Here is a 20,887-nt window from a genome sequence, read left to right as displayed (position 1 = left end):
GTCAATATTTCCACCAGAAAATAGTCCCATTTTAAAGTCATTCCTACCACTGAATTTATTTAACACAGTCTAGCCCCAAACTTAAAACCCAAGGAAACCAGTCATTTTGACTCGGCTCAGAGCTCCCAGGTGGGAGTGGAGTGAGAGCTGGAGCACGGACCCCTGACGTCGCCATGCCCCAAGCGTCCTCCACACTAATTTATTCCACAGACCCTCTTCTCCCGGCCTGGAGGGAGCCACATTTTCATGGAGTTCCTCTTAGCCAAGGATTTATCAAACCGGTATATCTGCACGGTAGGAAAATCAATCAGATCCATTATCTAAGCTGTTTGTTTCAGTCGAAATGTCAAGAAATGATGTAGTACAAAATCCGTCACAAAAGTATTTATTAAAAAATCTTTTGCTGCTTTTCATCTATAAACATTTACTATCCTGCATACAAATGTCAACGATTCGGCCTAATATACTTCTTCATTTATTTACTGTTCATTCCTTCTGGATAAAAGCCAAAAGCGAGGTCCCCAGCAGACGGGGCATGGTGCAGATTCTAGGGGACGCTTCTCAACACCCCGACATCAATGAACCTCTCTCACTGGGGTACCATAGCAGAGCAGTCAACCAGTCTTTCTAAGGTCAGGATTTCTTTTGTAAGTAAAATTGTTTTCACACTGAAACTTCAAAATGGAAGTTTATCAATACATTAGCAGGTCTTTTCAGAAGAAAACCATAAATTAAATCTAGACGAGACAGGTAGAGCGAGCGTGTCCGAGGTGCTTACATCTTGTAAAAATGTAAAAATCAACCCCTGGGCCCACCTGCCTTAGCTCAGGTCCCTGGATGAGTGCCAGTGATCTCCTAGGCTTCGTCAGACTCTCAACCCGGAGGGAGCTCCCATGGCGTCACAGAATCCCACACGCGGACAGACCCTGCCAGCCTTGGGTGCGACTCGCTCCTGTAAGGCGAGGAAACGGCAAAAGTCCGGAGGTTCTTAACGGCTGGTCGAGGTCACGCAGCTGGCCAGTGGCAGCTGCAGCCCTGGAACTTGGAGCCATGGCTTTCGATTAAATGTATGTCATTCGGTGAGGCGGGGGGAGCCAGAGGGGATTCCAACAGCAGAGAGCACGGCCAAAATAAGCAAACAAACACCAGCCGTGGACACTCAGGGGGAGCTTGGATTTCAGGACTCTCCCGGCTCCAGCCGCAAATGTGAACATTGAAAACCACAGTTCACCTCCAAATAACCCTCATCTGCTTTCTATCTTCCAAATCTACACCCATCACATCATCCTTGCAGAGGGTTATCAATAGCTGCATTCGGGGACCCGTGTAGTCTCAGTTGGCGAGGCAAACATCCAGCTGTTAAAAACACTCTGAAGAAGAACGGGTGACTAACAACCATTTCCCAACCTAAAAGCGAGGCCAGGAGAGCTGACCAGACACCTCAGCCCGCGGGGACCCTGGCTGCCAAATAACTACACCCCGAGGGCCACACTGTTTAAATTCAATAATAATAGCACACACTTGTGCTTTCTGCATTTGGGGCATGCTTCTGGCTCCAAACTCGAGCAAACTGCACCTGTTCTTATACCCCACTGGCAACTCCGGCTGGTCCCTCTCGTCAATCCCCCGGAGATGGGATTCAGGAGCAGAGGACAGTGAAGTCAGAGAAGGTGCCTCTTGCTCTCTCCGGCCTCTTCTCCAGGTCCAGGGCATCTCCTTGCCCGCTCAAAACCCACTCCCAAGTGACATGCCCCCCATTGAACTCAACATCAAGGCAAACAATTCCCGGAGCACCCAGCTTTGGTGATGGGTCTCCTCCTCCCTCCCCCATCTCATTATGGAGAGGATTCTGGATGCCTCTGACACCACACGGTGCCACCCTAGCCTCCCACTCGTGGCCAGGCTGGCCCGCAGCCGCTCGCTGCCAAACCTCTGCCGGCACGGCACCCTTTGGAGCGGCTTCCATGCACATTAGGCATGTCTAGCGTGAAATACATTTGTACCACTTAAAGAGAGCAAGCTCAATTATTTAACTCTACCTAGATTTAGTTCAAATATAAGAGTTGCAATGTACATCTGAGACTTCTGGGAAATTGATTTTTCTGCTTAAGATCATTTCATAGGGTTTAGCATTTAAACCAAATCAGGCGCACACTGATCTCTTAGTAGATACCGAACTTGTTTCCTTTTTCTACAGACCAGCTGAAGCACGCATCCTGTCCCTTGCCCGCTTGCGCCATATGCATGCTAGGATATTAAGAAACCTCCCTGGCCCCCAGAAAGCTTTCTCGAAGGAGCCGACTCTGGCTTTTCTCATCCTGGAGCTGTCGGGCTGGAAGTGCCAAGGGGCCAACCCGAGAGCCAGCCGCAGCTTTTAACCCTCAGTTGACTTCGCAGCTACCTTTTCAAAGTGCCTCCTAGGGCCAGGAGGGTTTTTGTTGTTTCCGTATTTCCCAGTCATTTTCAAGCAATTTCTTTTACTTCCTCCTCAGAGTAAAATGCCTGATAGACCAAGGATTTTCCACTGAAATCTCCACTCAGAAATTATCATCAACGGCTCCAGTGATGGAAACGTGTCCATGAAGCTTATCTTGATGTTTACAATTAAACAACAATCTGGTCATTGTTTCAGTAAAGATGCTCGAGCACCAAATGTAATGCAGTAGTTTTCAAGTTCTTTGAAGGGGAAAGAGCCTGTGGAATTAGGACAGGTGGTCCTAAATAACTCTCCAAAAGGTGACAACTTAAAAATTGGAAGTGATCAGATTTTAAATTAAGAGTGTTTGTGAGTCTATAAAGAAAAGCAAGAATAAACAGCAGGGACAAGGGGAGGGCTTCACACAACGCCACTAAGTCCCAGCCGATTCGACCGCAAAACCATCCTAAGAGATTTCAAATGGAGAAAAAAATAAGGGGCAACCTAATGCATTACTGTTATTCTGATAAAAGAGGAAACGTGAGACGGGGAAAGCGTTTGGGAAAAGGGCTTTGAAGAGAGCCAGGATCAAATCAGAGTCCAGTTTTGCACTGCCAGTGGGACAAGTTCAAGAGGGTCCCACCTCGGGGTCGCCCATCAGTGAACAAGAGCCCCCCTGAGTGGGATCTGGTAGTGAGTAAGGATGATTTGGATAAACAGTGTCTAGCATATGCTTAAACCCTGGCAAAATGAAGCATACAGGAACGATCACTGTTATTATTAACAGGTATAAAGATTGCAGCACAATGTTTTTTAAAAGAAAGGTCCCCACTCCTCCACTTGTTTTCTCCTATGAGTTAGACAGAATCTCAAAGGACTTGGAAGGGTGGAGAAAGTCTTCACTGTGGCTGCAGCAGAAGAGATAAAGGTCAAGAACAAAGCCTGGGGGTGCAGTGGACGCCAAGGTCTGTGTCCAGGACCTTGGGAGAGCCATTGTCCATCGGCCCCCAGCCACCAGGACACACTCAGAAACTCACCCGCCAGGGCAGCCACCTCCAGCACAGCTTTCCGCAGTGGCAAAAGTGGCTCCTACATGCCTTGCCCAAAATGGTGGCCACCAGCCATGTGCAGCCACTGAGCCCTTGAAATGCGGCGAGCGCCACTGAGGCACTGAACTTCTTTTCTTTTAATTACTTTTAATTAGCTGAATGATTGGCAGTGAATCAATCTACTGACTGATTAAGTAGCCACTAGCAACTACAGTCTCTTGCAGCACAGCTCTAGAAGGAGTCTGGCCTGCAGGCGGGAAGGCTTGGGGGGCCCAGGCAGTGGCGGCTTCTCACCTCCCGTGCTGCCCTCTTCTGTGGAGCAGATCTGCTCGGGCCTGAGCAGGAAACAGGCACCTGGGCTTCCAGAACCTCCCGCCTGAGTCAAGGTTAAAAAGCCTGGCTGGTCCTCAGCACTTCTCCCACCCCCCCCCACCCCCCACCCCCCAACGGGGGACAGACCTGGCGAGGGTCAAGCCCACTTTGACCATCCAGCAGAAGCAGCCCAGCTGCACTCTCAGGAAGGATGTGCCTCGAGCCTCACCTCCTGGTTTTCCATCTGGACACTGGCCAGTGGGGGCAGATCAGAGGGGCACAGAGCCTGCTTCCCAGGCCTCAAACCCCCAACACGTGTACGCACGCACATGTACACACACACACACACACACACACCTGGGAGAGGGCAAATGCCTACAGCAGTAACAAAGTGAGACCAGCACTTCTCCTACCTAAGCCTCAACTTCCGCATCTGAAAAATGGGAATGAATAAAAACAGTGCTAATAACACTTCCCTGTGGGGTTGTAGCAAACACTAAATAAAGTCACAGGGTAGGGAGGGCATGCAGCTCACACCAGGGGCTGCTGTGTGTTCCTGTAGGGATGGGATGCGGAGGAGCGGGCATGGCAGATGGGGGACAAAAGGTGGCCCTTTGCTGAGCCCCCTTTGTAAACTCACCCCGGCTAGGGATCTATCTCTCCTCTGCAGGTTTCCAACAACTAAAATACCCCAGCGACCAGTCAAAGGACATTCAGGACACTGGGCATGAACTCTCCTCCTCCTCTTCCGAGGACAAGCGTGGGCCAAGGTCACTGGCCACACTGGGTGGAAGTCCAGGGCGATGATCATGGAAATAGAGCACAAGGACTTGGGTGGCTGAAGCTGCTGGAGCCCTCTGGGGACAGGTCAGGTCTGCCATGGTCCCTGCAGATCTAGGGGAGGATGGGTGAAGAGTACACACCATCATCAATGACCCACCAGGTAAGAATCTTCTCTCTGCTCGAGAGTGAGATGCACACAGCTGGCAGGTGGCCGGCGTCGACACCCCCAGGCCTGTCTGAGTTCACCTCTGCACCATTTCGTACCACCAGCTCCAGTTTCTAGGGAGGTGACCTTGGGAAAAATCTTTTACCAACCCTGAGCCTCCCCGTCTCCTCTGTCACCCGGAAAGAGATCCCAGCACCAATTTCCCAGCACCAGCAGAAAGGCCGACTGTGAAAGTGGATGATCAGGAACACACACCATGAGTGGGGGCAGCCCATGTCCCCCAGCCCCCCAGCTGTTAGGCCAGGCATCGCTGCAGGCCACAGATACCTCCCTGTTCCAAGTGTTCCTGCCCAGTCTCCCACTTCCTGGCCAAGCAGCAACACACCAGCAGGAGAAACATGACTGTCCACCTTTAGGGACAGGAGTCTCTCCTCCCAAAGGGCTCACGTCTTGCTGAGCAGGCAGACGCCACTTGCCCAGGCACCACAGCAGGCAGAAGCAGAAGGAGAGCACTAGCCCGGGTCACAGGATCGCCCACCCTAACAGCCCAAAGGCCACCCAGCTCCCCCATTTGCTACCCAGTCCCTGGTGCATTGGCAACACCTGCCGGTGCTCATCCTGCACCTGGATGGCACGGGGAGCACAGACGCGGCAGCTGGCCCGCCCTCCCAGCACTCCCCATCCCAAGCCCCCAGGTAGTGTGCACGGCCCCGCAGAAAACCCCTCTGGCTGAGACTCCTGGAAATCAAAACTCTAGTAGAAGCATCCTTTCCATCTCTCCATTTTGCAGGGTCCAAAATTCTGAAACTGGCTGTCTGGATGGCAGTCAATGCCCCCATGAAGCCGAATTTCAAAAGACAGCAAATCTGGCACATTTTATGGTCAAGAATGTGGTGAAAAATACAGGAGAGAATTTGGAAATGCCCAGGGAAAGGAACCACCACCTCCCCGCCTGCCGCAGGCACTTGTCCAGAGTCGCAAGGCACAGCTGTGACACCCTCCCCCACGCCCCTCTGCAGCCATTCCTAGCCCACCCAGGCCCACCAACCTCCCACCTGAGTCTCAGACTCTCGGGCTCTCTACAGAGGACAAAGGCAGCATCCAATCTTCCCACCTCTTCCCTGGCCTACAACTCACTCTGCTGAGACCCTCTTGCCCTCACATGTCACCTGGCTCATCCTCTCACCTAGGCCGCCTCCACCTGTGCTGGATGCTCTCCCAGGTACACGCTGTCATTATACGGGGCTGTGACAGGGCCTAAGACAACTTCAGTCACAAAAATTCCTCTATGTGCATAGAAGAAATATTCTGCAAGTCACTTGGGGTGCAGAGGCAGGACCCTAAAAGAGCATGCTCTTGTAACACAGCAGATGAGTAGCTGTTCTCTGTGTGAGTGTGGGTCCTGGTGCCAGAGAGCCCTTCATCCTGCCAATCACTGGAGCAGGGGGGAGCTGGGGCAGGAGTTGGGGCAGGAGCTGGGGCTGGAGGTGGGTGGGAGCTGGGGCGGGAACTGGGGCTGGAGGTGGGGCGGGAGCAATGGTACAGCTGTACTGAGCCAATCTGAACAACATTAAGAAGAGAGGAAATCGAATTCCCAAGGGCAATCCTGAAGGACAAGGAGGAGCGGCTGCGTGGGGGACATCCAGAGGAGACGCCCAGGATAGTGCAGCAGGAAGGGGCTTGCGGTGTGTGACGTGAACAAGGTAAAGCCCCGATGAAATCTGCAGAAACATCCCCTGATGTGCTCATGAGGGAGAACAGATTATTCTGGAGACCTTGAAGTAGTGACAAGTGCCACGTCACTACTTTTTGCTACAAGGAAGCAGCAGGGACAAGTTTACTTAGAGAAGTCAAGCCTTGAAGGAAGAGCTGGCCTCGGACACCAGTTCTGACCACCTTTTCCCCGCTGTCTGTCCCATGGAGCTCTGAGCACTGCCCAAGCTGTGCCCAAGCTGAGGGCCATGCTGACCGTCTCACCTCACCATATCTCCCCAGTGGCTGACACAGGCCTGGCATATAGTAGATGATCAGTAAACGTCTGTGGAAAGAATACATGTGTGCATGGGAGAGAGGAAGAGGGAAAACGTGTGCACATTTTTAGAAAACTCCTCAGGGTTAAGAGGTGCTTTGAGGGGCTTGGCACCCTGAGCACCGTCCCTCACTTCTGAGCCTGGACAAAGTCCTCCGGGCAGTTCCCCTCCCCCACCCCTCACCCCTATTTCCCTTTCCCTTCTCCTTTGCCTCGGTTTCCCTTTCCTTCCTTCCTTCCCAGCTAATCACAGCCCATCCCAGAGGTTGAGGAGATAAGTTGGTCCAGATTCATTTTTGTTTCTTGGTTTAGATCCAGAAATCCTTTAACTCTTTGGCTTTTTGGAGTTTTCCCAAACTCCAAAAATTATCACTTAACTTCTAAATTAAATCGTCCAAATAGATAGTAGTCTTTTGCAGGCTGCAATAAGCAGAATTCTGAGAATGAGCCCCATGGCCCTGCCTGGAACTGGGGAGAGGATGAGAATTGCCCCAGGATTGTGTTCTGTTAAATGGCCAAAGAAATCCTGCCCAGTTCATTCGGCCCGCCTGCCAGCTGACCTTAAGGCAGGGAGACGGTCTGGGCGGGGCTGATCCGATCCCACCAGCCCTTTAAAAGCAGGGAGCTTCCTCAGGCTGGGAGCAGAAGGCAGAGAGATTCCATGTGAGAGTAGGAGCAGAGGAGCCTTGGAGATGGCGGCGGCCACTTGTCTGAGATGCGAATAAGGAGCAGAGAGCAGCCCCAGCTGACAGTCAGCAAGAAAACCTCAGGCCTCCGACGAGGAAGCGAGCTCCACTGGCTACCGGAACAGTCTCAGAAGTGACTTCCTCTGCAGACCCTCCAGATGACAGCCAGCCAGGCTGGTGCCTTGGTTTGGGCTTTGAGACCCTGTAAGCAGAGAGCCCTGCCAGCCCCCCTGGACTTCTATCCTACAGGACTATAGGGCTGTTATTTCAAGCCACTAAATCTGTGGTGATGTTACGCAGCATTAGAAAAATAATACAGGGCCTAAATCTATGTAAGAAGATACAAATCTATACAAAGGGGGGCTATTCATTCCCCCCAGCTGCAGGAGAGCCAGGAACGGCTGCAATGACCTATGCTAAGGTCCGAAGCAGGGCTCGGCAGGTCACAGCCCACAGGAAACACCAGGCACCGCCTGTTTTCTGTAGGTCAGAGAGCTAAGAATGGTTATTACATTTTTAAGTGGTTGAAAGAAATCAAAGGCAAAATAATATTTCATGTCACATGACAGATACACGAAATTCAAATTTCAGAGCCCATAAATAACCTTTCCCAGGAACACAGCCACACTCATTCATGTAAGCAGTCTGTGGTTGCTTTCACACTGCAACAGCACAACGAAGGAGCCACAACAGAGACTGTGTGGCCTGCCAGGCCTAAAATATTTATTTGGCCCTTTATAAAAAAGGTTCACCAATCCCTGCTTTAAAACATTAAAAAGCTTTTCTTTTCAGAGTACCATTATGCACCAGCCATCCACAAAAAAATAGGACAGAGGCATTCTCTGGGTTGGCAAGAAAGACACAGAAACTTCTCTGGGAGAACTCTAAAGACTTCCTGTAATACAAAGCATAATGAGGGGCTGATTAAATAGTTTTCACACACACACACACAAAGACACATGCACACGCACTTTATGGTTTCTAAAATATAAACTAATTTTCAGATTAAAAATATATTTTTAGAAAAGGCCACTGGACCCAAAATTGAGCATTCTATAGCAATCTCTGTGAATTGAGCATTCTATAGCAATCTCTGTGATGGAGAGAATTTTTCAGTCTCTATCCACAGTTTTCAGCATCATCTGTTGAGAGCAGGAGACCCAAGAAGCCCTATGAGGCAAGGCCTCCGAGGAGACAGCTGCGGGTTTCCACAAAAGAAACTTCTGGGCAGGAAACAAGCATTTTACAAGCAGAAGATTAGACTCTTACCAAGGAGCTGTTTTAGGATGGCCCAGTCATTGCCTTTTTAAAATCCTTACTTTCTGAGCACTGTAATTTGACCACTAATCCAGGAATGTCGAAACAGAATACCCAGGGGTCAAATCAGCCAGACTCAGGTCAGGTGTAATTTTCTTTTGCCCTCTGAACAAAAGACATTTTTTAACCAAACCAAACAAGGAGAAAAAAATAATAAAAAGCTGTTATAGATAGATCCAGAAATGCAAAATTTCAAATGGTTTAGTGACAGCTCTGAGAAGCTGTCTGGGGATAATTTTATGGAAAAGCAGTCACAATGATATCAATTAGAAAAGCAAGAAGAATGTATGTTCTGTCATTTTTAGTAGGAAAATGGCTGCTTTATTTTCCTTGGCAAGCTCCCCCATAACCACTTTGAAGACCTCTCAACTGAGCAGGGAAATCCACCTCCTGACAGGTTTCCCACATGTTCTCCCCGTCAATTACAAGTCCATGTTTCATCCTCTACTATGTGAAGCGCTGAGAACACGTGTCGGTGTGGGGTGTGCAAAGCTCCGAGCGTGCCCCGAGCATGCCTCCACGCAGCTCTCAGGGTAACTTTGAGCAAGTCACATCTCACTGAGCCTCAGTTTCTCCCCAATACAACGGGAGCCCAGCCCTGCCTTCTATGTCCAGGGTGGGCACAGCCGGCTGCTGAGACCGAAAAGCCAAGGCCACTCGGTAAGCTGGGGATGTGCTGACGGCTGCCACTGCCCTGTGACAAGACAACAACGAGACCAGGGTGGAAGGCACTTCTGCCTGTGTTTATACACAGCCGCTCACAGACGTCTTCATCTAAACAGACAAGGCATGTGCCGCTCTGAAATAAGTGTTACATACAGAGATGGAGTTGGGGGGGGGCTGCCATGTGCATGTTTCAACCCCCCAGGAAAGTGTGAAGGGCCTAGAAGCTTCCCAGTTTTGTTTTTCTGCTGCCTGGAAACAGAAAATTCTCACAAAACAACAAGAAAAGTATATGGACGCAATCCCCCAGATAGATTGGAATGGAGAGACATTTTGCTGGGAAGACAGGAGCAGAATGCTGAGTCTACTTCTTGGTGAGGATGTTTATCAAGCTGGAGTATCTTTTAAGCTATGAGCTCTGGAAAACATCCCACAAGGAGGGGCTGAGTCCTTCCTTTGCCCAGGTGCTGCCCAGGCCAGATGTCAGGGTGCTCCCTCTTCTGAAATAGCCACCCGGAGCTCTCACCGGCCGGCAGTATTGTGGGCTTTCACAAGGCAACGCCTTAGGAATAGAGATGTTTTAAACGTATTAAACACCAGTCCCTTTTTTTAGAAATGACATTGACAGAGCCTTCCTTAAACATTATTTGAATAAAGCCTCATTACTCACAGTCCAAAGAAGTTCATTAGGAGGAGATCGCTTTGGAAAGGAATCAAGGAGCCCGTCTTTCTTCTCAGCAGTGAATTACATTAGCTACTTCCTAGTTATTTAAATCTTGAAATAAAAGATGTAAACGCTACAGTGACATCTTAAGATCATTGCGGAGGCAGGTCTTGCATGCACAAAAATGCCCAGCTGGTCTGCAGATAAAACAGATTGATAATTAGTTGCAAAATGTAACATTTCATCAAGAATATTTTGAATAATCCAATTTATCTTTGTCAGATATGCAGCACATATTTTTCCGGGGAGCAGCTTTGTTCTTTAACATAATATTATAATTTCAGGCTGCTAATGAAGGCGCCCGCCGGCCGGCCGGGCCTTGATGTCGGCGTGGCGGGGAGTGCGCGGCGGCCCGGGGACCCGTGCGCCCGAGCGCGCTGCGCCCCCGCTGCCGCCACCTGCCCGCCGCGCGCGGGCTCCGGGCCGCGGGCCGCGGGCGATCAAAGGGCCGCCGGGCGGCGGGGAGGGCGCCCCTGGCGGGCGGAGCGCGGCGCCGGCGGGCGGGCGGAGCTCCCACCGACTCGAGCCTCTAATTACCCGACGGAAGCGCGCGCTCCCTCTCGGTGCACGCGGTGGCGGAGGCCGCGGGCGCGCTCGGGTGCCGGCCTGAGAGGCGGCTGCAGGGCCGGGGCGCGGGGAAGCAGCTGGGCGGTAAGGCCGGCTGTCAGGACGGCGCGGGGGCTGCAGACGCCTTTTCAAGAGCGCGGTCGTCCCCCGGAGCCAGGAGCCGATTAGGGACCGCGAGCCTGTCGAGGCTTTGGGGGCCAACTTAGCACTTTACGTGGGAGCCTGTTTTAACCGGCAGGACGTCCTGGGAGCTACTGAGCATTCGTCGTGGGAGCCCCAGTACCGGGCCCAGGAGGGAGCCACTTCCCTACACCCAGAGACCCGGCGCTCGTGGAGAGACGCGCACACCTGCACTCAGACGATGCTGTCGTCCCCACGGTCGCTGCGGTAACCCCCGCCCCCAGATGGCCCCCATTCCGCATGAATGGCTGGATCGGGAGAAAGTGTCAGCAGAGTGTGACAAAGCTTGAGAAAACTCCGATGCCAAAGAGTGTCCTTATATTCTGACTGCCCAGAAAACCAGACCGGTACTGTCTGTGCGAAACTCCTGTATTTAGAAGTTAGCCTTGCAGGCACTCACAGCTCCCTGTTACATCCGTGCTGGGTTGTTTGGTGGTGTTTGGTGTTTTCAAAACCAAATTCAGTTCCGCATCAAAATTAAAGTTCTTTGTTCATTAGTTCCGAAACCGGGATCAAGAAAAGGTGGACCTAGGTTCTCCTAAAAGTCCACTTTTGAAATGACTGTGCTGGCTGGGTGCTGAAAGCCTTCAGAGCAGGTTTGAGAGCCCCAGTGTCTATGCTCCCTGATAAAAAACAATAATAGTCAGCTTCAGTGAATTCAGACAATTTGAAAAATAAACCTATTCACAAAACTAAGCCACAGGATTGCTTGCTTTTAAGAGTACTACATGAATTTTAAAACTTCAACTTCTGTTGAGACCAAAGGAAGAGATGGGTTTTTTGGTGCAAAATTGACATTTTCTGTAGCACACTATCTAATTTACCTTGTATGGTCAGTTTATTTGAACACCATAATTACATAGAAACTTGAATAGGGAGTGAGATCTTGTTGGTTTGTACAGGTTCGTGTGATGCCCCAATACATCCCAGAGTAATCTGGGTGGAAGATAAAAAATATTTGCAAAGTCCCCTTGAAGAACTGGGGGGAACTTTGGAAATATTAAACTTCCCCACCTGGGGAAGACCTGATATTCTCATAAGCATTGGGGACTGCCAATTTAATAAGCCAAGCCCTCAATGTTTGGGGCTCGCCTTAGGAAACTTACTCCTGCAAACGAGAAGCTAAGACTACTTATAATAATTCACCCCAGGACCTCTTTTGTTGATCAGATGTGGCCTCTCTCTAGAAGCCAACTCCACAGGTGAACTCACTGCCCTCCCCTCAACATGAGACATAACTCCCAGGGGTGTAAATCTCCCTTGCAACATGGGATATGATCCCCAGGAATGAGCCTAGCCCTGGCATCACGGGATTGAGAAAGCCTTCTTGATCAAAAAGGCGAAGAAAAATGAAACAAAAGGTTTCAGTGGCTGAGAGATTTCAAGTAGAGTCGAGAGGTTATTCTGGAGGTTATTCTTATGCATTATATATATAGCCCTTTTCAATTTTTTGGTGTATTGGAGTAGCAAAAGGAGAAATGCCCAAAACCAGTAGCCTTGATTCTGGAAGAAGACTGTATAACTGTTGTGGCATTTATGGTGTTACTGGGTGATTGTGAAAAGCTTGTCAGCTGACATTCCTTTTATACAGGGTGTGGACAGATGAGTAATAAAATAAAGACATAAAAATAAATAATTGGAGGGAGGGGAGTATGGGATGTTTGGGGTGTTCTGTTTTACTTTTTTTTTTTTGTCTTATTTTTATTGTTTTATAGAGTAATAAAAATGTTCAAAAATTGTGATGATGAATGCACAACTACGGGATGATACTGTAAACCAGTGATTGTACACTTTGGATGATTATGTGGTATGTGACTATATCTCAATAAAATTGCACTTAAAATAAAAGAGTACATCACCAGCAAGCCTCTCTTTATGCACTTATTTCCACTTCTGAAATCAGGACCTGCATTCCTCTTTTCCAGTATTTCCTACCTCACGCGCCCTGGTCAGTGCAGACTGTTAGGCTGAGTCCGTTGGTCTTGAACCTCTTTCAATGCATGCGGTGCTTAAAATACCCTGCGAATGCGAGTCACCCTCAAATGGGCACCCTCTTGACAGCGGTCCTGACCAATCAAGCTCTTCCTTCTTGTTTTTATTCTTTCCAGTGGGTAATGCAAGTCTTCCAAGATAATTATTTATCTTGACCATACTTGAAGTCAGATCCTTTTTTTCAAGCCACCTTTTTCCTAGGGAAATTCTATTTTGATTTTCCTTCATTTGCCCAACCAGCTATTGCTTTCCATTAAGTTCATCTTCTTTTCTCTCCTCTCCCTTCTCTAGGGGCCACTAAGGCCCCTGAAGCAGTAGCCAGCCCAGCAACACCACTGGACAGCCAGAACGCTGGTGCACTCAGCCTCCGTGCCTGTCCCTGCTCCTTGCCCTGGGAGGGGCGCCTCAGAGTTTTAAGGCTCTCTGAGGGTATTATTGTGTCTTGCTCCTCGACACCCTCTGTTGGCTCCTGGAAGCAGGGTGACACTCAGCTCCTCTGCGGGAGCCTCTCCCTGGCAGAGGTGTTTGGGGGTTACCCCAGGTGACCTACCCCAGACCACCCAGACAGGTGTGTGTGTGTTTTGGGAGTCACCTGCCATGAGCTTCTTTTAAGGAGGCAGTCAAAAACTTGAGGAAAACTCCCTTTACCTCAGGGCTTTCCCTGCGGGCCAATGGTAGCCAAGAGCCAAAGGCTGAGTGAGGCCACCCGCGAGAGGGCCGGGCCCTAGCACCCAACGCTGCCATCAGGACATAGTGGAGGTTGCAAGTAGCTGTCCCCTCAGCTGCCCCTGCCCTGCGCCCCTGCCCACCTGCCACCTGCCGTAGCTGCAGCAGTCCCACCACACTGCTCCCAGCTCCGCCCAGCTCTGCATCTCACCACACTGGGAGGCCCTGGTGCCAGGACTAGTTCTGCTGTCTCTGAATCCCCAGGGACTGCACGGACTCAGCCACCAAACGGGCTCCTCTGGGGCTGGCAGAGAAGAGTCCTGCTGCCCCTTGGCCTCCTGAGAGGCCCTTGCTCAGCTCACCAGCCCAGTGCCATCAGCAGATCCCGTCCTCAAACAGGCAGACATCACAGAGCGGCGGTGACTATTCCCAAGGGACTCTGTCCCTGCATCCCAGGAAGGGGGCTGCCCACATGCAAAGAGGCCCCTGGGCCCCTGTCTCCCCATCTATCCTCCTGTGGGCTGCCTCTTTCCCCAGCCCCCATCCTCCTCAAAAGCCTGCAGTGTCCCCTCCAGGCAGAGTCTGGTTTTCAAGGTCCTCCCCCAATGTCACGTCCTTCCTGTATCGTCTCCCTGATAGTAACCTTTGCTTGAGACAAGCAGGTACCCCCATGGACAGTGGCTCCCGGACCTTGCAACTCCTCCTCCCCTGTCCCCTAAATCCATTGCCACCCATTCTGAAAAGGCAGGTCAGATCTCCACCTTCCATGCACTTGCAGGGCCTTGCTCCCAGGGCCCTCCTTCAGCCCTTGGCACCCTGCACCTTGAACTTCTCACCCATGTCGACGGAGGTGAGTCCTGCTCGTGACTTCCCCTGGCACACACAGCATGCACTGCACCCCTCTGTGGGCGCCATCTTCCTTCACCCTGTGCATGACCAGAGCTGGTGTTCGGTGGACATTTAGGGACATACCTTATCTCTGCCTCCTTGCTGGCAAGCCAAATGGGGATGGGGGGGTGGGGTAACCGACACTTGGATTTCCAGGGCATTATCAAGGTACCCAAGTACCAAAGGTCCACAATACCAGGTGGAAGTTTGAGTGGCCTGTTGGTCAACAGCTTGACTGATTTGAAGGTGAAATTATTTTAACTGGAGCTTTACTCAGAGCAGAGAAGGGGACCTACGCTGTCACCACCAACTCCGATGGTGCTGGGAATGCCGAAGATGCCAAGTCATTGTCCCCAAGCCTTAGGACCATGCCAAGGCACAGCCTGCTTTCCTGAAGTTTGCTCCATGAATAAATGAGTCCAATAAGTGACAGGTATCACTTAAAAATCTTATGTTCACATCAAATAATGAATCTGTAAGTATTAAATTAGAGCAGACTCTAAAGGATTTCAATTTTATCACTGATAGTAATTTGCATAAGTTTTAGTTATAAAGATGAGCTAAGGTGAAGGTGATTTTTTAAGTTGGAACTCAGGGAAAAACAACTTTTTCTTGGATGGCAAGTCCATTTTACCACAGACCTCCTTGAAAAGTCCAAGACAAATTACGCTAAGTAATAATAATAATTCTTAAAGAGCAGAGCAAACAGTAGTGAAGGTTCCAGCACGTTCTCCTTTAGGCATGCATTTGCCCAGGACAGCAAGATGGAATGTGCCTTCCTGAGAAACGTCCAAGGCCCCTCCCCCGTGCCAAGCATCGCAGCCATCTAAGGGCATCCACGTGCATTTGGAGAATTGTCATTCACAGAGCCAACCGCTGATCAGCAGCCCGTGGGAATGTACAGGACTGGTAAGTGCTGCAGGGTATAGGAAGGTTCTGGAAAGGATCCACAATGAGGGGTGTTCGGGGAGCCAGCCCCTAGGCAGGTGGTTTCTCTTTCTTCCTGACCCCAAGCGCTCCTTTGCAGGCCTCTGAAGAGCGCTCCTGAACCAAACCCTCCCTTCCCTGCAGACCCGGTCTTTGGGGTCTACATCGGACACCCCCCACTGCCGTGGAGGCTCTGGGACACTTCCAGGGCTCCTTCCTGTGCGTCCCCACAGAAAGCTCCGCCAGAGGTGCACCTGTGCACAGGTGAGCGTGGGCTTCACCCACAGCTGAGCCTGGACTTCATGAGGATGGAGGACGCACATCTCCTGTATCCCGGGTCACCAGGGCCCTGCCTCGCCAGAGCAGCCACCCAACGAGAGGAAAAGGGAAGACAGGAGGAGGGAAGAGGAGAAAGGGGGGAGGGGAAGGAAGACAGAGGGAGGTGGGAGGGAAAAGAGGGAAGGAGGGAGAGGAGAGGGAGGGAGGGATGTAAGCGCACCTATTCATATATCATTGTTTATTTCTAAAACAAAAGCAAAAAGAATTTCTCATTCATGATAAATACTCCTTGTTCCTCAGTTTTCTGTACATCCTGTATATCTATGTTTGTCTCTGAATTTTTATCTTAATTTTTGTCTCCTAATTTTATGAGAAGGAACCAAAAAAAATCATAGAATTCAGTTCTTTTCAAAGAGAATGAATATGGAGTAAGTAAGAATGTCTATGAGAAAGCTGTAGAAAAGATGAAAGTATTTTGGATTTCTCTGCCCCCATCCCTAAATACCCACAAAAAACACAGACCCAAGCATACAGGCTTGAAACTATATAAAAGTGAGAAATAAATTGTCGCAATCCTTTAGACCCGGAGCCCAGGGAAGGGGTGTGGGCTGGGATGTGGGCACAGACGGCCAACGGAGAAGGCGGACAAAACATGACTGTGCCCAGGGCCCTGGGCGGGGGGGGCACTGCAGCATGGTGCCTGGCATCCCAAATGGTGCCCAGCTGGACATGGCCAGTGCCCTCCAGGGGGTGAGGCCATGGGGTGTGGAGAGGGCCAGACATCAGGGAAGGGCTGAACCCCACTGACCCTGGTGCCGTGACAAGCCTGTGGCCCATCAGTCCCTTTTAGTACCAACTGCCCTAGGTGCCTCCAGCTGGGGTGAAGCAGGGGGTGCCCAGGAAACTCAGCAGAGTGGACTAAGCTAGGGTCATCTCCAAGAGGGACCCCTCCACAGCAAGGGACCCCAATATTCTTTCACATCTCCTTAGACTTAGTTTTTTTTTTTCCTTTCTGCATGCCTCCCATGATTGATGAGTATTCATGCATCATTCACTTGCCCATTTTATTTTCTATCTCCTTGCCGTAACCCCCAAGAGGCTCTGTCTGTCTTGTCCACCCCCATGTCCAGGGCCCTGCACACAGTAGGTGTTCAGTCAATGTCCACTTAACGAGTGAATGCATCTCCCCACTAAATGGTGTCTAACCCAGCTCCCTAGGAGAGGTAGAATGGGGAGCCCCCAAATAGAAAAGGCAATATTGGGGTGGAGGCAACGCCTGTCCTTGTCAGGAAAACTACCCAAAATGGAGCAAACTCATCACTCTCACAAGGAAAATGCTTTCGGCGCATCCTCAAAATATAATTTTCAAAAACACAAATTAGCACTGCTGTAGACACTGATTGCACAGTTTCACACATAGGTCACTTGACTCTTTGAACAGTTTCACAAATGTCCAGGAAGGAGCTAATGTGGACAGAAGGTCCCTGCTGGGGAGAACCGAAGAGATCACTTCCCAGACCCCAAGACTGCACAAGGGGGGGTTATCATCAAAACAGGTGCCCTGAGCTAGAGAAAAATGTCCCTGATTACCCGGAAGTTAGACCACTACAAATCTCTGCACATATACACAACGGACATGTGCATATACAATATATAGGCAGCCCCCAAACACTGAAATTAAAGAACTGTTTCTTTGCAACAATTTGCTCTGCATCTCTGACTAGTATCTGGAGATAAATCAATCCGCAGGCTCCATGGACAGCCATTTCCGTGGGAGCCCGCACAGCTTAACTGGAGAAGCGTGTTAAAAGTTAGCGGACCTTTGTCACATTAAGGGCATGGATTTTTTTTTTAACCAGGAATTTATTTCACTGAATTCCTGCACCATAAAGTCACCCGCACTCCTCCTTGTAAAACCAGTGGGGGTGTACCCACTCCCTGATGCTCACCAATTTGCTTGTTTTCCCTCCAATTAGGAAAAAATGCAGTTGGTGAAAGTTACAAGCCCAAACGAGAGCACTGGATTTAGTGAGTTGTTTAATATCTGCCTGGACTGTACACTTTATAAAGAATGCTTCTGTCAGAGAATTACAGGGGAAAAATAAATTATTATCTTAACCCAGCCCTCATCAGTGAGCAATGCCCTCTCTTTATGCACCTCGAGGCAGAGGGGTGCAGAGTTGAGAAGAATATGGCTAAGAGAAAGCAAAAATTGAAAGTGCCCAGAAGATCTGCCCTGCTTTGGGGCAAGTGGAAATAACCCAGCAGAGAACTGGCAGTCTGGCTCGCGCCCAGAGCATCGAATCTCATCTCTTTTAGAAACACATCACTCAAAGCACCTTCAACTCAGGCATCACATCCTTGTTTTGTAGAAATTACGAAACAAACAGAACTGACAATAGACACGTAGCAGTTTCCCGAATCTCTAAGGTGACCCGAAGGATCACTTTGCTCTCAGGTTTATCGTTAAAATGAAAGCGATTTTCATAGATGAGATTTCCTTTTTTGTCTTTCAGTATCCATCCTGCGTTCTAGATTGTGGGGAATATGGGTTTTAACCTTTGGAAATGTATTTATCACTAAATTTAGCAACCTAAATAGGGCATGGTTATGCATTATATAACGAGCACGTCATTTCCCACTTTGGTTTCACTCTTTAACTGTTTTGTGGGAATTATTTCCATTGTTTTGAGAAGCACATGGATATCTATAATTAAAAGAAATATTCCTAAAAAATAAAATAAAAATAATAAGAGTGGATGGGGCCAGAATCCTCTTTTAACAAGGTCTGGCACATGGCAAATATTTGAAAAATTAACTTGAAATTAATTGAATCTCAGATTTTTTTTTATTAAATCCTTATTAGGGATTAATTTTAGTCTTATGAATAGAAAACACTCCCTGTTCCATTCGTCTTTTAAAAGGCAAACCACCAATAATAATCCTTAATTTTAATCAGGAGATAGCAAAAAGCAAATAACAAAACAAGAAAAAGAGTCAGAAAGAGAAAAGAGCAATTTAGTGGAAAATAAAATCCCAGGAAGAGGACGGCTCCGCTTGCTTGTTAGGGTGTGTCCCCTCCTCCTCGCCCTCACCCGTTTGCAGTCACCCAGTAATTTTAAAGGTGAACAAAATGGACTCTTGTATCTAATCTTCCTAATGACCGAGCCTTCCAATCTGAAATGTCATTCAGAGATAGTTTCGGGTTGGCAGCTGCTGATGGGAAAGAGCAATAAATAATACCACTTCCATTTGCATGCAGATGCCGCTCGAAACGCATTTCCAGCAGCACACCTTGGGGCCCACTACTGGAATGACACCCCATTTGATGCCAGGCACCCCACACATCAGCTTTTAGGAGGGAAGTGAAGAGCAGCCTGCCCAATCGGAGTTACAAGGGAATTTAGGAAGACAGAATGTAATTACCTGAACTGGAATCTGGCCAAGGTACTGGGGCTGTTAGGGGGAAAAAAAAAAGTAGTGAAGGAAAAAAAATAACCTTAATTCTTTTAGCTGATAACAAAAGCCAAACGTGGCTTCTTTCGGTTTATGATTTGGTGGTGTGGGATATTTAAATCCTCACCAAATGACAAATACAAAAATTAAAAAAAACTTCTGAATTTCTAGCAAGCCCCTTCTGGCACGCCACTGCTTCCTGCAAATTCCTTTGTCCATGTAGGAGCGGGGGACGCGGCCGTGCGGACGCGGGGCTCCCTTCCCTTCACGCTCGGGCTCTCCTCTCCATTGGCACCCGAGACCGGCAGGCGCCCACGGGCTGGCCACACCCGGCTCTCCAAAAAAGCAGAAACCATATCACATGCCACCGGAGGCGACCAGATACCGTATTAACTGTTTGCAGAGCTAATTTTCCTCTTTTAAATCTGGGCTCAATTCTGATGAAATGAAGTGGATAAAATAATAATATTGCACCAGGGATGGAAAATTTGATAGAGACCTTTAGCTGGGAAGTCTTTTAAATATATATATATATATATACAAAGTCTTATATATATATATATGTATATATATATTTTTTTCTCTTTTTTCCAAAAGGGAGAGACACGGCAAGATAAAGAGAAAGACAGAGGGAGAGAAATTTGCCTTGGAAGGTCTGGAGGGTGTGTACATGCTTAAAATATTAACCATTTGGTTACAGGACTCCCTGGAAAATACGCAGAGCCAATGACATTCTCTACAGGGCAAGAATGTTTTCCGCAGGAAAATCTGTCCTGCCGTTGACTTCAGGAAAAGCAGATGCCTCGGTGCTGCTGCTACAGAAGTTCGCTTCCCACCAAGCCAGAGCCAACTGCCACTGACCCACCCCTGCCCTAATTGCAGAAAAATCGCGTTAAGCTTATAGTTTGTGGCTTTCCCTGGAGGTTAAAACAAAGGAGTTCAATATGACACCTCAAACTTTTAGGGGGAGGGGGAAATATTAATTTGTATAGCCCAGTAGACCAGAATTATCCTCGTAAAGCCTATAAACAAAGAACTCCAGTCTATTAAATTGTTTTTAAACTGAAAGACCATTTATTTTACATCATGGAAATAGTAAACACCAATAAAGTTACACCGGGAATTTTACCATTTCATCTGATTGTCTGCATTTCCGTCATGTCAAAACTCTCAATCATTACAGAAAGAGTTTTGACTTTTTTCCAGCGGTCGAAGACATCTGCACAATTTTTTTCAAGAAAAAAGTGTCCATAAATTCACAGTATGAAATGAATGGGGGGGTGGGGACAAAAGTAGAAAAAACTAGAAGCTGTCTAAGGCATCTCTGTGAATGCACACTCTGGCTTATTTCCAGTTTAAGGAGTGAACACAATAACTCGATTACTACCACCCAATCCTCATTGTGCAATTTTGCAGTACTATAAATATTTCTATAATCTCTTGGATGAATTAGTTTAAAAATTCAAAACAAAATGCCTGTACTAATATATTAACATTTCTGCAAATCTGTGCTCAGTGAAACAGGGAAAAAGCAGGCTCCCTCTCATCTTGGGCACCTACCGCTGACTTGTTCAGGGAACGTTACGTTTTAGTAAGCTCAGGGAACTCTTGCTGTCATTCCGTGAACACATCTGAGCTCAGCTGGGACGGGAACGGTGATTCGGGTAGAGCAGGGCCGGAGAGCTAGAAGAAAGCTTCCAAATGTACTCTGCCCTTTCTGAGTGATGCTGCTTCCTGAACTGTCAGCCACCTTCTGACCTGGCCTGTGACTTGCTCTGAATCCTTAA

The 20,887-nt window shown here is 48.9% G+C and overlaps 1 long non-coding RNA gene across 1 annotated transcript; it reads left to right on the top strand.

Moving 5' to 3' along the window:
• The first annotated feature begins 15,250 nt into the window (after window positions 1–15,250).
• Window positions 15,251–20,216, top strand: LOC143653298 (uncharacterized). Its single transcript, XR_013161234.1, has 3 exons — window positions 15,251–15,347; window positions 18,907–19,091; window positions 19,801–20,216. It is a non-coding gene; the product is annotated as an uncharacterized LOC143653298 (long non-coding RNA).
• The last annotated feature ends 671 nt before the right edge of the window (window positions 20,217–20,887 follow it).

The sequence above is a fragment of the Tamandua tetradactyla genome, chromosome 13, assembly GCF_023851605.1.
Source record: "Tamandua tetradactyla isolate mTamTet1 chromosome 13, mTamTet1.pri, whole genome shotgun sequence".
NCBI lineage: Eukaryota > Metazoa > Chordata > Mammalia > Pilosa > Myrmecophagidae > Tamandua > Tamandua tetradactyla.
Note: the sequence above shows the minus strand (reverse complement) of the source record. Positions and strands in the feature narration are given on the sequence as shown.